The sequence below is a fragment of the Rhinolophus sinicus genome, chromosome 13, assembly GCF_057876585.1.
Source record: "Rhinolophus sinicus isolate RSI-liver-muscle chromosome 13, RSI-T2T, whole genome shotgun sequence".
Taxonomy (NCBI): Eukaryota; Metazoa; Chordata; class Mammalia; order Chiroptera; family Rhinolophidae; genus Rhinolophus; species Rhinolophus sinicus.
Genome location: NC_142513.1, coordinates 39,253,606 through 39,268,072, shown reverse-complemented (window position 1 = coordinate 39,268,072; position 14,467 = coordinate 39,253,606). Strand labels below are relative to the sequence as shown.

Sequence of the window (14,467 nt, the reverse complement as noted above, 5' to 3'; positions counted from 1 at the left end):
GTGATGGGGAAACTGACCTTAAAATGGTTCCCTGTCACGTGGAACTGAGCTGAAATGGTGGCCCGAGCTGACAGAGAAGTCCCCAGCCTAAACCCCAGCCCACTTCCGCATAACCCCCTCCAAGCCACACCTTGAGCCAATCACCAGACGACACCTACCCCTTCCCCGACTGAAGGAAGTCCCCAACCGATAAAAACCTGCTCAAAACCTTGCAGGGGCTCAGTCTTTTGGGAAGGATCCCGCTAAGCCCGCCGGCGTAACAAAGCTGACTCTCCTAACTCTCTGAGTGCTGCTTTGGTTCTTTCCGGTCTTGGATTCTGCAACATTTGGTTCCCATACCGGGAGCCCACCACGCTGGCCCCTTGGGCCACCAGTTTGGGCAGAGGCGGGCAGCAGGGTGGCGGGAGAGCCGAGACGGGCTAAGCGCACCCTGCTGATTTTGGCAGGCCCGGGACCGGCGATCTCCAGTCGGCTCCAGCCCGAGGCTCCCTGCCAGACCCCAGTAGGGAGAAAGGACGGACAGCCAACCAGGACATCAGACATGGTAAGACCCCAGGGCCCGACCCTCTTAGGCCTGCCAAAGGGCAGAGGGGAGACTAATCACCTCCCGCTGAGTCCTCCTTTGGACTCCAGTTAGGGCCATTCTGGGGGAGGGTGTCTTTCCTCCCTGAATGAGTGTGTGTGTGCTTGGTCCTGAACGGGATTCTGTGTGGATCCACGGCCTGTCGGCTACGGAACCCGAGTGAGCCCCAACCTGCGTTTCCGTGGTAGCGTCGTACAGCACAACGGTGATTCGCACTCTCGGGGTGCAACCTGGCCCGGGGTTTATACAGACACACCTTAGCCAAGACGTACCCTAAGTTCCCGCAAAGGAAACGGCCAGGCAGGCGCCTGATTGAAACCCCTCCCCTGTCCACGCGATACCGAACATCATGGGAGGGAGTCACGGGAAGCCCACGGTTCTAGACTGCATGTTAAAGAATTTCAGGAAAGGTTTCGGAGGCGACTACGGGGTCAAAATGACCCCTGAACATCTCAGCGCTTTAGGTGAGCTGGAGTGGCCAGGTTTTGACATGGGATGGCCCCCAGAAGGCACTCTTGACCTCCCCATGATTCGCCGAGTCTATGTAGTTGTCACCGGGACCCCAGGACATCCATATTAGTTCCCTTACGTTGACTCATGGTTGGAAATAACCCAAACCCTTCCTCCTAGGGTACGGTTCTGCTCCAATAGTAAGGGACAGTCCAGGATCTTTGTTGCACGGAGCCTGCGAGGCCGCACCCAGAGAGAGGCAACTAAGGCCATACACCAGGGAGACCCTGATGAAGAGCCGATACCATCTCCATATGCTCCATGGCCAACGACTAACGTGCCCCCAGCACTCCCAGACACTCCGCCTCCGTCTGAACCCCTGAGCCAACACCCGACCTCCCAACCCCTCCCCAGGAGGCCCCTGATCCTCAAAACCAACCCTCACCGGGACCTGCTAGTCGACTTAGGTCCAGGGATACACCTCCACTTCAGCTGCCTCTCCGAGAGACCAGAGGGCCAGACCAAGTGAGAGACGACGGGACCCTACATCCAGGACGCCCCATCATCTACTACCAGCCCTTCTCCACCACTGACCTGTTAAATTGGAAACACCATACCCCAGCGTACTCAGAGAAACCACAAGCCATGACAGATCTTATGGAGTCCGTCTTCCACACTCATCGCCCCACCTGGGAGGACTGTCAACAGCGCCTCTGAATGCTCTTCAACACCGAAGAACACCGGCGGATCATACAGGGGGCAAGGCAGTGGCTAGAGGAAGTGGCCCCTGGGGAAGTCCTGGATGCTGCCACCTGGGTGACAGAGGCTGCTCTGGATGCACGGCCTGATTGGGACTTTAATACCAATTAAAGCGGGGAGAGGCGCAGTCCACCGATACCGAGACGCTCTCCTACGAGGGCTGTAGGCAGAAGCCCAAAAACCAACCAACATGTCCAAAACAGCCAATGTGACCCAACACGGGGAAGAGACTCCTAGTGACTTATATGAACGTCTCTGTGTGGCATTCCAGGTCTACAGTCTGTTCGATCCAGAAGCCCCCGAGAATCAAAGGATGATAAACGCAGCCTTTGTCGCTCAGGCAGCCCCTGACATATGCCGAAAACTCCAGAAACTTGAGGGGTTCGCAGGAATGAATATCACCCAGCTCTTGGAAGTGGCTAACAAGGTCTATCGGAATCGTGAGGTTGTGCCTAAACAAGAGGTCGATAAGAGGATGAGAGTAAAGGTAACCCTCCTTGCAGCTGCGCTCCAACAGGGAGGGGACAGCCCTGGAAGGAAAGGACCTCCCCGCCGGCAGGCAGGCCCCCGCCCCCACGACCCACGAAAAGAAGACCAATGCAAGTACTGTAAAGAACTGGGCCATTGGAAAAATTAGTGTCCCAACCGCCGTAGAGGGAAGCCTCGACCTCCCCGTGGTCCCAACCCAACTAGCCAGGAGCCCAACTTCATAGGGTTAGCAGGAATCAAGTCAGACAGAACGAGACCGGGCTCGTTTGAACTCGGCCCCCACGAGCCCACGGTCGACTTAGATGTAGGGGGCTAAACAGTGACTTTCATGGTAGGTATGGAGCAGAACATTCAGTGGTCACCACACCAGTGGAAGCGCTCGGGGACCGCAGAGTCACCATAATGAGGGCCACGGGGATCAAGCTAAGAGCTGGCCGTTCTGCCAGGCCTGGACTTGTGAATTTGGAGGATACACCGTGTCACGAGTTTCTCTACTTACCGGACTGTCCAAGTCCCCTCCTGGGGTGCGACCTCCTTACCAAATTAGGGGCCCAAATCTCTTTTGAACCATCAGGCCAAGCCACCATGTCTCTGTAGCCTCCGGCGGAAGAATTTATTCTGTCTATCACCACCCCGAGGGAAAAAGAATGGAGGCCCTACGGGACCGGCAGTGTAGAACAGAACCCAGAAGCCTACAGGGCCGATTTCCCGGAGGTTTGGGCAGAAGATAATGCGCCCGGGCTGGCAAAACATAAGGCCCCAATTTTGGTGTAGCTAAAACCTGGAGCTCAACCCCAACGGCTACGCCAATATCCCATCTCCAAGGAAGCCTGGGCAGGGATGCAAAAGCACCTTGCCCATCTCAGAGCAGCAGGGATACTCATAGAGTTCCAGTCGCCATGGAATATGCCCCTCCTGCCGGTAAGGAAGCCTAATGGAGAATACCGGCCAGTACAAGATTTAAGAGCGGTGAACCAAGCTACGGTTTCCCTACACCCCGTAGTCCCAAATCCATATACTCTCCTCAGTCAGCTGCCCCCGGAGGCCAGATGGTTCACCTGGCTGGACCTGAAAGATGCATTCTTCTGCATTCGGTTGGCGCCCCAGAGCCAATCACTGTTCGCCTTTGAATGGACTGAACCTGATACTGGCCAGCAGCTCCAGCTGACCTGGACTCGGCACCCACAGGGCTTCAAAAACTCCCCAACCCTCTTTGGGGGAAGCGCTAGCCTCAGATTTAGCCACCTTCCCTCGAGAAGAATACCGCTGCACTCTATTGCAATATGTGGATGATCTGCTCCTAGCCTGTGCCACCAAAACTGAGTGCCAAACAGCGACGCAGGCACCCCTGTCCCACTTAGCCGAGACGGGGTAGAGAGTCTCCTGGAAGAAAGCCCAGCTCTGCAGAAACAAGTACAGTACTTGGGCTTTGTCATCTCCAAAGGACAGCGGGCCCTCAGCACCAAGCGGAAGAAAGTCATCACCTCTCTCCCTCGGCCCACCAACCGGAGAGCGCTCCATGAGTTCCTCGGGGCCGCCGGCTTCTGCCAGATCTGGATTCCTGGCTTTTCGGCAATAGCCCGGCCCTTATATAAGGCTTTAGCTGGTCAAGAAAAGGACCCCATGCTATGGACAGAAGATCAAGAAAACGCCTTCCAGCAGCTAAAGAGCTCACTTGGACAGGCCCCAGGCCTCGGGTTACCTGACACTGAGAGGCCATTCCACTTATTCATCCATGAGAGAGACAAAATAGCCTTAGGACTGCTGGCCCAAACAGTTGGACCATGGCTCCGTCCCATCGCCTACCTCTTAAAGAAATTAGACCCTGTAGCAGCAGGTTGGCCACCATGCCTGCGGGCCCTAGCAGCCACTGTGATTCTCATCAAAGAGGCAGAAAAGCTCATCTTAGGCCAAAGACTCATAGTTAAAGTACCCCACTCGGTCACCACCTTAATGAACAGTAAAGGACCCCAATGGCTGTCAAATGCACAGCTGACTCAGTATCAAGGGCTACTCCTGGAAAACCGTGGGAGCTCATTAGAAACTGTGCGCACCCTGAACCCAGCCACTTTCCTGCCAACTGAGGAAGGGGATCCAGAATATGACTGTACAGAAGTTATCAACGAGGTCTATGCCACCAGACCCGACCTCCGGCACAGCCCACATCCTAACCCGGACTTTACTCTGTATACTGACGGCAGCAGCTTCCTGAGGGACGGAAAACGTCATGTGGGGTACGCAGTAACCACCACAGATGAGGTACTCGAGGCAGGGGCACTCCTATCGGGGTGGTCAGCCCAATGGGCAGAATTGTGGGCACTAATAAGAGCCCTCACTCTATCTGAGGGCCGAAAAGTCAACATCTATACTGACTCTCGGTATGCCTTTGCTACCGTCCATATCCATGGAGCTATATACAAGGAAAGAGGCCTTCTGACCACAGAGGGAGAAACTATTAAAAATAAACAAGAAATCCTTAAGCTCCTACAAGTCATATGGCTTCCCCAGCAGGTTGCGGTTATCCATTGTCGGGGCCACCAGAGGGGCAACGGGCCCTCAGCAGTCAGGAACAGGCTCGCCGACACCACGGCCAAATCAGCGGCAATGGGAAGCCGTAGAGAACTACTCCTGGTCATTAACACTACCACCATATCCCTCCTGCGGTACACAGAAGAACTCAGATGGGCAAGACCAGAAGGGGCCACCAGGTTGCCACAAGGGTGGTGGCAACTACCCGATGGAAGACTCTTCATCCCGGCCCTGCTGGTTCCTCAAGTAACCGCTGAATATCACAAGTTAACCCACTTAGGAAAAACTGCTCTTGAGGGCCTCCTAGCCAAAAACTTGTACATTAGCCAGCTCTCAGCTCTTTGCAAGTCCATCGGAGAACACTGCCTCACTTGCGCAAAGAACAAGCCAAAGTCCGGCCCCAGCCCTATTCCCAGGATCCAAAGGAGAGGAGCTGCGCCGTTTGAAGACCTCAAAGTCAACTTCACCGACATAACAAACTGCCGCGACATTAAGTATTTACTGGTCTTGGTCTGTACCTACTCCGGGTGGGTCGAAGTTTTCCTCACTCAGACTGAAAAAAGCTGCCAAGTAGCTAAGGTCCTCCTCAGGGAAATTATCCCCCGTTACGGGATTCCACTTTCCATACACAGTGACAATGGGCCAGCCTTCATAGCAGAGTTTCTCCAGACGGTGGTCAGAGCTATGGGCATCAACTGGAGGCTCCATACAGCTTACAGACCACAAAGTTCAGGGAAAGTTGAATGCATGAACCATACCCTCAAGGAAATATTGGCTAAACTCCACCAGGAGACCTCCCTAGGGTGGGTGGACCTCTTACCGCTAGCTGTCCTTCAAGCGCTATACCCCTGGCAAATCTGGATTCTCTCCCTTCGAAATTATGTTTGGGAGGCCCCCTCCCCTGCTAACCAGCCTCCCTGGTGACATTCGCCAGCTGGGGTTCTCCAGCCTCCAAAACCAAATGGCCGCGCTAGGCAAGGTCCTCACAGATGTACGTACTTACATTCTGGAAAGGACCATTTCCCTCGGTACCCTGGTACACCCCTTTACCCCGGGAGATCAGGTCTGGGTCAAAGATTGGAAACGCGAACCCCTCCGGCTCAGGTGGACAGGCCCTCATACTGTAATACTTGTTACTCCCACCGCTCTTAAAGTTTCAGGCGAATGCAGACTGGTGCAGCCGTTATGGAAGGCAGTGTGCAGGTTCCTCAAAAAATTACGAATAGAATTGCCATATGATCCAGCAATCCCTCTCCTGGGTATCTACCCAAAAAATCTGAAAACATTTAGAGATAAAGACACGTGTGCTCCAATGTTCATTGCAGCTTTGTTTACGGTGGCCAAGACATGGAAACAACCAAAATGTCCTTCAATAGATGAATGGATAAAGAAGTTGTGGTATATATACACAATGGAATACTATTCGGCGGTAAGAAAAGATGATATAGGAACATTTGTGACAACATGGATGGATCTTGAGAGTGTAATGCTGAGCGAAACAAGTCAGACAGAAAAAGCAGAGAACCATGTGATTTCACTGATATGTGGTATATAAACCAAAAACAACAACAGAACAAGACAAACAAATGAGAAACAGAAACTCATAGACACAGACAATAGTTTAGTGTTTACCAGAGGGTAAGGAGGGTGGGGGGTGGGGGGTGGGAGATGAAGGTAAGGGGGATCAAATATATGGTGATGGAAGGAGAACTGACTCTGGGTGATGAACACACAATGGGATTTATAGATGATGTAATACAGAATTGTACACCTGAAATCTATGTAATTTTACTAACAATTGTCACCCCAATAAAGTTAATAAAATAAAAATAAAAAAAGTTTCAGGCATTGTCCCGTGGATCCATCACACCCGGGTTAAAGGAGCCCAGCCATAGACCGATGCCTGGACTGCCCGGCCTGACCCAGCCCATCCACTCCACCTGACCTTCGAGAAACAGCCCGGATGAGCCTCACCATCGTCTGCCCGGCCTCCATCCTTGCTGTTATTGTACTCTTAGTATTTCTAGCCCTCACCCTGCTCATTACATCCACCCCACCGAGCTGGTCACCGCTAGAGAAAGGACTATGTGGTTCTGTTTCCTGTTCTGGGTTGCTTGCCTCCTCTCCATAACCTGTCTTAAACAGTGACCATGATTTGGCTTTTCTTTATACTATCTCTTCCCTGGGGAGGAGACACTGCCTCCCTTTCCTGTCCCTCAGGCTGCCAGGGAATATCCGCTGGCCACCCTACCTACTCGTATTTTACCCTCATGCCCTCAGAGTGTCACACCACAACCTCCCTCTGCTACGATGGGTCCAAGCGCTACTGGACGGAAAAAATCACTAGCCCTAACTGCCTGGGCGCACTAGGGCGACGGGCATGTGGGTAAGTGACCGATCTTACCCACATTGGTCACTCTGATGGGGAAGGAGTCCAGAACCTGGCCCTCGCCCAACAAATCAAAGACAAGGTCCATCAGGTTGCCAACCTCTCTGTCAGGATTCGCCCCCTTTACCGAGGTCTCAACCTAACCTCCCTGCAGAGACTAACCCGAGTCCCTGATACCTCGCTATTCACCTGGCACCTCCTGAACACCACCTACAGTTTGTGGGCGACCACCTGGCTAAACGCCACTAACCCTGCCTCCACCCCCGCCTGCTGGATTTGCCTACCCCTCGCCTGGACCAGTTATATTGGGATCCCGGTTCCCCCTGACTGGAGCCCAGACAACGATACCAGCCCAAACAATGCCACCTACACCGTTGGGCCAATAGCTGCCCAAATCCCGGTGGCCTCCACGCCCAACTATACCTGTGTAATTTCCCCCAGTGTCACTTCCTGGGGTAAATACAGCCGTCCTTATGCTCCCATAACCTCTCAGTTCCCTCAGGTGCCCCGTACTGTGCCTCGCCTGGCATCTTTCTCCTCTGTAATGGACTTGTTTTTCTCTGTGTAGACACCAATCTCACCGATCCTTGCATCCAAATTTTCCTCACCCGAGGCCTCTCTGTATACTGACTCTGAGCTGGAGGCCAGGCTTACCCTGCACCGGAAACGTGTTGCTGCATCCCCTTTCCTACTCCAGGCAGGCATCTTCGCTGGGATCGCTACTGGGACCGCCGGTCTTGGATCTTCTCTCAGTTTCTATCACAGGCTCTCCCAGGAACTCAATGATGACATGGACCGAGTGGCCAATTCCCTCGCTACCCTCCAGTCCCAACTCAACAGCCTAGCAGCAGTCGCCCTACAGAACAGGCGGGCATTAGACCTACTCATTGCCGAGACAGGAGGCACCTGTCTGTTCCTAGGAGAAGAATGCTGTTACTTCGTCAACCAGTCAGGGATCATCACTGGTAAAGTTCGTGAACTCCACGACCACATCCAGAAACACAGAGACGACCTCCATGGCTCTTGGGGATTCAATCCCAGCTCGTGGCCCTCTTGGCTCCTACCCCTGGCCGGCCCACTCCTCACGATCCTCCTCCTTGCTATCATCGGGCCATGCATAGTTAATGCTGTCATACGTTTCATAGAAACCTCCGTCACCCATTGGGCTACCGCCCAGATCCTTGCCCTACGAGGTTATCGTCCTCTTAGCCAATATGATGATCTGTAAATTGTTACCACTTACGATCATCAACGGGGGGACATGATGGGGAAACTGACCTTAAAATGATTCCCTGCCACGTGGAACTGAGCTAAAATGGTGGCCCGAGCTGACAGAGAAGTCCCCAACCTAAGCCCCAGCCCACTTCCGCATAACCCCTTTCAAGCCACACCTTGAGCCAATCACCAGACAACACCTACCCCTTCCCTAACTCAAGGAAGTCCCCAACCCTTAAAAACCTGCTCAAAACCTTGCTAGGGGCTCAGTCTTTTGGGAAGGATCCCGCTGAGCCCACTGGTGTAATAAAGCTGACTCTCCTAACTCTCTAAGTGCCGCTTGGGTTCTTTCCGGTCTTAGATTCTGCGACACCTGGAGAGTAAAGTTTACCTGGACAACTTCAATTCAACATCAATCATTTAGATAATATGCATTTGAAATCCTAAAAGTCTATTTCTGACATACTTTTCAGACCTCTTTCAGAACATATCACAGTTACAATATGGTCTCACCTATAATCAAGTTTCAAAATATAACTTATTTGAAGTGCATTATAATGAGTTTGTAGAAAATGGCAAGTGTAAGAACTCAACAGATACTACATCTCCAGTGAGATGTGAGGAAAAGTAAGTAGTGAGTTAACCTAGAAAGACGCAAGTTCCAAAGAACAATTTCCAGCCAGTAAAGTTGAATTACCAGTGGAGGTGTTAACAGCCCATCCCTCACCTAGAAAACCTCTTAAAATCAGCTCTATTTCCTCACATCTGGTGCCTGGGCTTGCACCCGCTGAGAAGTGGCTCCAGGCTCTCTCAAGATCCCCCTTAGCCCCAGGCTGTCCTTATCAGTCTCACAACACCCAAGCAGTTTCACTTCCTCCTCTCATTTACTGTCCCACCTAGCCCTGAGGGCATTTAGAGTGCCTCTCGGTTTCAAATTCTTTCCTAAGCCTTTCTTTTATATTTCCTTTCACAAGGCTCTCATACCATCTCAAAAATCTCAGGAAAACCTGAATTTACCATTTATTCCGCAAGAGACCAGAGTATCAAGGAATGTAGTGTTATAGAAGCGAGCCCTTCTCTTTCCTCTCAACCAGGCACAGTCTAAGATCACATTCATATGTTCGCTAAGGAGATCTGAGGTTTAAGTTTTTTAAAGAAGCAAATCCATTTCTCAAATTACTGCTTAAGACTTTGGTACAGTAGATTTTCCTGAATTTTGCCTTTGTTTGTGGATGTATTTGGATAACAGTTTGGTAAAATCAAGAAAATAAAGGAAAGTAAGAGGGAGTTTGGGGGGTAGTTCGTAAGTAACTAAGCCTCCTAGTTCTCCGCCCTTACCATAAGTAAAATCAACACAGTTCTCCTTTGAGACTTGGGGAGAATTTAACAAAATAGTATCTATGGATTGGGAAAAACAGATTCAAGTCCAAAAGGATTATGTGTAAAGTAAATAGACTAAGAGTCTGAAGTTACCAAATAGATGTAGAGGATAAAGGTAAATGGCACTATTTTCCCTGCAAAGGGCCTTCTAAGTTTACTTTCAAGTTTTTAATTTATTTTATTAAATTTATTGGGGTGATACTGGTTAATGAAATTACATAGGTTTCAAAATACAATTGCATTTTCTCTCCTTGGATTTGTCTGGTAATTATTAACAAAAATATTTTTGGCAAAAAAAAAAAATAATAGTATCTGTGGAAGGTTCTGAGTGCTTTGGGAGGTAAAACTTCACTAAGCAGTATTTACTAAACACCTAAGGCACAGAGTAGAGCTAAACTTGGGTCGTCTGAAAAGCATGCCCTGGGGGCAGATTTCCACCACAGGTTACATCAGAACACTGGATATACATCTAAGTGGTGTTAGCCAGTTCCAACCTCCACTCCCCATCCCATGTCCAGTATTCTTAAATGATTTAAAAAAAAAAAGAAAGAAAGAAAGAAAAACTCCAAGAAGAAAAACAAAACAGTAAAATAAACTAGGAAAAATTCTTCATTGAAATGACTCCTATGTAATTCAGAGCTACAGAAACAAAATTGGATACTTAAGCAATAGGTTCAAAAGTAAGGCTCTAGTTTACAAAAAAATGCAACATTACCATCCCCTCAACGGTAAAAGTTGTGTTTTCTTTAGATTTATAGAAACAGCATACTGAAACCTCACAGTTTAAATGCCCATGGACTGTTAAGGATTATAAAGCTCTTGAATCCAGGCAGAGAAAACAAAAACCCCAAATGAGAAAATATTTACTGGCTCATAAAGTTCATACATAACATACATTTTTAAGTTGTACATTATTATGATAGTAATTAACTACTTTGTCACCAGAATAAACTATGTCTACGAAATGCCTGTTTCTTTTCGTGTTTTGGAGAAGGGAGGAGCAGTTAATAAGAATAAAAACTAGAGAAGCTAGGAACTGAGTAAGTGGTAGTTCTCTTCTCCTTCCCATTCCTGCCCCTTTGGGGCCTGAGATGGAACTATTTAAAGGGCCAACAAGTATCTGTCCAGTACACACAAGCATCAGACTAGGCTGGGCTCCAAAAATCTGTTAATCGCTGAGCCCTAAGTTAACCAGCGCAGAAACTGAGAGCAGAATGATCAAAATGCCATCCTAATAAGCGGGGGTCAGCAAAAGACATGGCTGCCTTCAGCGCTCGGAGGATAGAACGTTACGGATACCAGGACCAGAAAGAACCAAAGCAGCACTCAGAGAGTTAGGAGAGTCAGCTTTATTACGCTGGCGGGCTCAGTGGGATCTTTCCCAAAGACTGAGCCCCTGGCAAGGTTTTGAGCAGGTTTTCATGGGTTGGGGACTTCCTGAGTCTAGGAAGGGGTAGGTGTTGTCTGGTGATTGGCTCGGGGTGTGGCTTGGAGCGGAAGTGGGCTGGGGCTTAGGCTGGGGACTTCTCTCTCCACTCGGGCCACCATTTTAGGTCAGTTCCACGTGGCAGGGAACCATTGTAGGTCACTTGCTCCATCAAAACCATCACACTAAGGACCCCACTGCTTCTGTTCTCTGCTCTTACCTGTTCCATGGCTTGGTAGAACCTTCAGATTTAGGGTGAGCAGAGAGAAATGAGGGATGAATCATAAAACAGTCAATTTTCCAATTGATTGGTTACAGCATGGGTGGAGAAAACAGCCTCTTGCAGGGAAGGCTGCTTGGCTTTCTGCTTGAATTGCTTGGCAGTTCATTCTACATGGCCACACTACTCCCCACCTCCTCCCACTACCTCCATGAAATTTCTGTGGGCAATTAGGAATTAACTGACTTAATTTATTAAGTGAGGCATACTCCAAATAAACAAAATTTCTATCTTTTTCCACTTTTTAATCAATTTGGCAAAGATTCCTGACTCACAGAAACTGTGTGAAAAATGTTTATTGTTATGTTGAGCCACTAAGTTTGGGGGTAATTTGCGACACAACACTAGATAACTAACAAGATAATATGACAAAGTACAACCCATGTGACCCACACAGAATTCACCGCAGGAGCTGGGGAAGGGTCTTCACCAGCATGGGTACAGGCGGAGGCCAGGATGTCTCTGCACAGTCACACACGCTGCTCTGCCCAGGTTCCACTGGGAGAAGAGTCAGGGACATTTCTGTCATCAAGGTCTAGGTCTCCTCCAGTGACCCCTGGGAGGCCAACTTCCAGTACTGCTTGGTGAACACTCTCACTGGGGCAGCTGAGGAGGAGCCCCAACTCCCTCAGAGTAGACAGCACCTGACCTTGTCAACAGAGCGCAACATGAATCAATAGGGGGGTAGGGGGGAGGCGGGGCACAGGATCACACATGTGGCCCCAAAGTATAGGCAAACCCACAGAACAAACAATTTCCTACAAAGTAACACTTGAAATTGTACATGCTGCCCAACAATTCCACTGATATACTTTTATATTAATTTGCACTTTTTTGTTATTTGCTCCTGAGGTCCTCTCCAAGTAAATTTATTTTTAACTCTCAATATTATGACCATATTTTAAGTAACTTGGGTTAACTGCCCTCCCTTTGTAACTGCTACAAGCAGTTTATAATTCAAATAGCATTTTTCCATTCTCTATCCTACCCCTTCCTTTTTTTTCTTAATCATAAACTTTTTGGTAATGATCTCAGGGTTGTCAGTTATTTTAAACACTACAAAAGACTACAGGATATCAAGACAACTCTGGCTTCCAAGTCAATAAAATTACTATTACTGAGACTATTTCAATTGCAATAGTTTCCATGTATGTTCATATCATCAAATCAAGGTAGTAAACTGGGGGGAGAAATCATCAAAGTCAGAGAGAGGTACCTCTGATATAAATCTATATGGGAGAAAAAAAGAAATTCAGCAATGCAACTATAGGAAAAACTGTAAACCTGAGAAATTTAATTTAGTAATTTAACAAGAGAAATTAGACATCTCCTCCCCTTTATTACCAATACTTTTGAAAAAATGATTCCGAAATGGTATCAGAATAAATATTTTTAAATATAATAAATATTTTTAATTGTGAAATCTAAACAGAAAAATATCTCAATGTAGGATACATTTTTTATGGAGAAAAAATAATTAGATAAACGTTGCCAGAATGGGTTAGCAGGACACTTTGCTGAAAAATACTCCAGTCCCACTCAACTAAGAAGCCAGTTCTATAATCACTGCTAAAAAGGCTTCTTTTCCCCAGGAACAAACTAGAAATACCATTTCTCCTATCCTGTAAAAGTGAGGCTTTTAGTGTCTAGTTAGATGTGACATAGGCTTCAGAGAGTTAAATCTCTTTTGAAGATGATGAGTGACTATATTTCAAAGGCACTCTACTTTTGTTTTTCTAATGAACTGGGATAGAAATTATTCTATATCAAGAATAATAAATTTAGGGGTGATAGATGAGGGTAAAGGGGATTAAATATATGGTGATGGAAGGAAAACTGACTCTGGGTGGTGAACACAAAATGTGATTTATAGATGATGTAATACAGAATTGTACACCTGAAATCTATGTAACTTTACTAACAATTGTCACCCCAATAAACTTTAATTTAAAAAAAAATAATAAATTTGACAAGAATAATTTTTATCATTCTATGCCTTTCCTTTTATATTATACATAAGAGTAAGAACCTGCTAAGAATTGAATCCCTCCTACCCCCACTCCCAATAACATGTAAAAATGAATAATCACAAAAGAAAATCTGATTCATAGATATGTTCTACCATGTGCTTTGATCTGTAGCATTTTTCACACCAGAAAAGGTTTAATATTTTATTAATCGTAGGGTGCTTAGGTAGGTAAAAAAAATACCAAAAAAAAAATTTGATCAATTGATCTCAAATGGTTTAAGACATAAAAACAAAAAGTCACCACGATCCAAGAAAAGCTCAGAATTTCAATGTAGGGCTTGAATGTACTGGACAGATTAAACAGCTTGGCTATCAATTAACACTCACAGAGAATAATAACACTGTGGAAACCAGATGGCTCTCCACCAATAAGCTACTCCTTATGTACAAATGACATCTGGTCACCTGGAAACTCTTTTAGTAATTCATTAGACAAACAGTTACTGAGTGCTCGTTATGCACCAAACAAGCATCATGCTTAGTGCTTGCAATGGCGAGAACATTAAAGCAGAACCCAACTGGATGACAAAATATGTTCACGTTTTGGCTTGGAAGCAAGAAACTTCTACATCTAGGAAGTCTGATTATGAGTTAAGCAGCATCTGTCTGGCTTACCATATCACAAACATTTTCTGTACAATCATAATGGTACAACCCCAAACCAGTTAATGTATCAAGTAACCAGAAGGAAATTTGCTAGACTAAAGGATTCGTCATGACTAATTCTACTGACGATGTTATACTGACTCAATTATATGTCTGCTTTAGGTTGAACCAATGAAGTTCTCCCATCTATCAAAAGTTTTTAAAAGACAGAAAAGACGATTTAAACGATATAAAATAATAAAGAACGCTTAAAATAATTTTTTCATCCTTAGAGAGTTTTTCTGAATATAAAGTTTTTCAAAATACTGTTATAATATTATTTTACAAACATT

General features: G+C 47.3%; 1 protein-coding gene across 3 annotated transcripts in view; it reads right to left on the bottom strand.

The window, feature by feature from the left end:
* The window catches only part of DTD1 (D-aminoacyl-tRNA deacylase 1), a 237,987-nt gene that overhangs the window by 109,413 nt on the left and 114,107 nt on the right, over positions 1-14,467 (bottom strand). The gene's annotated exons all lie outside the window — the stretch shown is intronic.